The sequence below is a fragment of the Macrobrachium nipponense genome, chromosome 1, assembly GCF_015104395.2.
Source record: "Macrobrachium nipponense isolate FS-2020 chromosome 1, ASM1510439v2, whole genome shotgun sequence".
NCBI classification, from domain to species: Eukaryota; Metazoa; Arthropoda; class Malacostraca; order Decapoda; family Palaemonidae; genus Macrobrachium; species Macrobrachium nipponense.
The window spans coordinates 93758590-93762294 of record NC_087200.1 but is presented as its reverse complement, the minus strand read 5'-3'; the positions used below and the strand labels follow the sequence as shown (position 1 = coordinate 93762294).

At 41.8% G+C, this 3705-nt stretch overlaps 1 pseudogene; it reads right to left on the bottom strand.

Annotated features, from left to right (window-relative positions):
• Positions 1 to 1885: 1885 nt before the first annotated feature.
• Positions 1886 to 3486, bottom strand: LOC135218860 (uncharacterized; annotated as a pseudogene).
• Between the last annotated feature and the right edge of the window lie 219 nt (positions 3487 to 3705).

The following is a 3705-nucleotide window of genomic DNA, read 5'->3' as shown; positions in this document are numbered from 1 at the left end:
AAAGGCATCATTCAACATTCTTGGTGATCTTCTGGATTGCAGTGGAAGGATGGAAGCCCTGATCCATGTAGGAGTTGTTATGCCTTGAACAGCTGACTCCTTCATCAAAGCCACCCATGTGACGTACACTCAATGTGCACTCGATGGGCTCACCAGATCACAGCTACTGTTCTGTATCTCCTTTGACAGGAAGGTTACACCCAATACTGTGATGGGTTGGATGAGGAACAGGTTCCAATATCAGTAGAAGACTGGTGTACTATTCAAGCTGATACAAGTACCCAGTTCAAGTTCTGGTCAATTATCTTGCAGCTGGAACTGGAAATCCTGATCTGTGTGAGATCGCTACGCGAGGGCAACTTCAAGCTCTATATTGATGCCTTGACCCTAGGGCACACAAATTACACAAGGTTGATTCAGTTCACTTGCGTGACATGGTGGCACTCGAAGACAAGCATCGAGATGTGTTTGCAGGGTTCATGGCTAGGAACTTCACAGTGACAATGAATGCATTCTCTGCTTTGGCTATCGATCAGGCACGAGTAGAATAATGCATCGGTGAAAGGCGACGGCAAAGCAGTTGGCCTGACTGGGAATCCTGTTGCATTGCAGAGCTGGATGGTGTCCAGTCCTGAGATGGCAAGAGTGATTACAGAGTTCCAAGCCACAGCAGAGATGAGAACAAAGAAGACTGATTGCAAGCACCATGAGCAGAAAAACATACAAAGCTGGCATTTGCTTGAGATGTGAAGTCTCTCTCCGTTGTCATAAGAGACATGGGGAACCCCCTCTGTGATGACAGTAATGATCTCCTTGTACAGTAAGCATCAAATGTGAGGCTACAAATTTCAAAGGATTTCGTTCAAAATTCACTAACTGGCAACTACAACACGTAGCTCAAAAACGTTTTTTCTACATTGAAAGCTCTATCAAGCAAAATAAAGCTAACATATGATGCACAAATATCAAATCTATGATATTTATAACGAGCACAAGAAAAAATTATGGTAATAGTAATTATTTGAAAGTATAGTAATTACTTCAAACTATAAAAACGAAAAAATTTGAAATTTTCATTCAACACAGGATTACCGACATTACCTATTTATATTTCGAGCAATGTGGAAACAAATGTTTAATATCATAGTGTATTATCAATTATTTTAGCGAAGATGCATAAAACCATGCAAGTATCAATAGAATATAAAGGGAAAATCTCCATAACATTAAACATAATCAACCATGAATGAACCTAGATTCAACAGAGAAGTTGGGTGTGGTTGGTAGTTCTGATTTTAGCTTCTAGGACACGATAAGCGAGAGTAAGATTCACTGATGATAGTTTTTAACGTATTCCTACTAACAAGTTGAAAGATTGTGGCAAACCAAGCACGAAATGATAAAGCTCATGATAATGAAACCTTATTAATGGAAAATCATTTTTACAACCATCTAGATATCCTAACAAAAGGAGAAAGAAGACAAAAAAATGCAAAAAAATTCTTCAGGGATTTTGTTTTAATCAATTTATTGCGCCCATTGGCGTCAGACATTTGAGTACATGGTAATACAGTAATATTGTTTACATCTACATTGTAATTAAGTTATGCCTAAAGAAAAAAATAATAAAAAAATAAAGTATATACAGACATTTAAGTACATATCAAAACAGTATAGTTTACATCTACAGCACATAATGAGGGTTACACAAAGGAATACAAAATAAAGTATAGACAGATATTTAGTACATATTAAAATAATATTGCTCATTTCTATATATTAAAGGTTATACAAATGAATTCATATGGAATACAAATTAAATTTAGTTTGATTTCGTAGGTAGGTTGTACCTATCTTTAATTAGTATTACATAACAGCTGATTATTCAGTATCCACCAAAGTGAGGATGGCGCATGAGGATCTCATCGAGCAAATTATTATCTGTCAATAATTTTTTACATATATCAACTACTGTGAGTCTTTGGGGTAATATGTCACTAACAAGTGGACATTCCAGGCAATAGTGTTCCAGGATGTTGGCGTTGGGTGCGTCACATAACCTACAGGAGGAGAAGTGAGGAACTCCATCTTGCTCAGCCACCTGCCAAACTGGTCGCCAACCCAGCCGAAGACGCGCACAAACAACGTTATTTTGACGAACCATGAGTCCACTGCGGCGATACTTGTGTTGGTGAGGAAAGAAGTGATCATAATGCTGTATTGATACACTGGTGGCTCTCTCGGCATTACTACGATGATGAGTAGGTGAGCGAGCAGCTTGGCGCACCATTTTTGTTTTTCTGCAGCACAGGAGAGATGGACTGGGGAGCATCAGCATTTGGAGGATCCAGCTGACAGGCAGCCTTTGCGAGATGGTCAACGGTGTTGTTAGCCAGAAGACCCACGTGAGAGGGAATCCAATAGGAAGTGCACTACCCAGTGAGCTCATGTTGGCCATGTCTAGTTGCCTATGTATTTGTGTAACCAGGGGCTGGTATGCTGGCTTATGTGATGAAAGGGCTTGGAGTGCTGGTTGCGAGTCACAGATGATCAAGCCGTTGTTTCTGGTCCGTGTGATTAAAATAACTGCATCTAGAAGTCCATGTAGTTCACAATACGTGGAGCTTGATGACTTTGGGAGGCGACGGCCTGTCCAGCCCTCTGGCGGGGGTTCCAAAGTGGGGGAGAAAACAGCACATCCAGCACTGCCATCCTGCTGTAGGGAGCCGTCTGTGTAGAGGTGATGGGCTACACTGAGGGATGAGGATAGTCTGTCGATGGTCTCCAATGCACGTTGTTGTTGAAGTTGAGGCTAGTCAGTCTTAGAGACTGGAGTGTAAGAGATTGCTGGCACAGGAGTCTGCCAGGGTGCAAGGCCATGATCCACGTTCTCTGCCACGATGTTGATGTCAAGCCCCCGAATGCTTGAACAGACAGTACTAACTAGTGTACGTCCCCCTGGCATAGTTGTGGACGAGGTGCATCTAGATCCAGAGAAGTTCTGATGATGTTTGAATAGTGAGGAGACAGGTGAGGGTAATACAGGCATTTGATACTGAAGTAGGTGACATTGGAGTATATTCGCTCAACGAGTGGGGGGAGACGGAGTTCGTGTTGCATGTTTACAATTCTAGTGGATGCTGGACAACCTAGAATGAATCTCATTGCTTGGTTCTGGAATTTTTCAAGCGGCTGTAGAGTTGATCTGGAGAGTTGACATAGTGCAGGGGAAAGATAATCTATCACTGAGCGGATGAAAGCAATATATATGTTTCTGGCAACTGGGATAGATACTCCTGCAGAATAATTAGTAAGCCACTTGAGAGGAGTCAGGCGTCGCTGTAACCGGGCCAGCAGATCTTGAACAATGGGATGTACTCTCTGTCTTGCTGGAATGGATGGTGTAATTCGCACTGGCGCTCCCAAATAAATATACTGTGTGCATAAAGGTACAACATTGTTCCCCACAGTAAATTCTGGTAGATTCCTTGCTGGCCTTGGCGAGATGATAAGACCACAGGAGGATGCTGATTCGTAGAAGGAAGAAAGGAAGCATTGCAGGTGATCCTATGGAGGTTGAATGAATGCAAATATCGTCTGCGTAGCAAGTGATGGTTGTGTTATCAGTATCAGGAAGTAAGGAAAGAAGGTGATGTAGGAGGATATTAAATAAAAATGGACTAAGTACTCCCCCTTGTGGAGTAC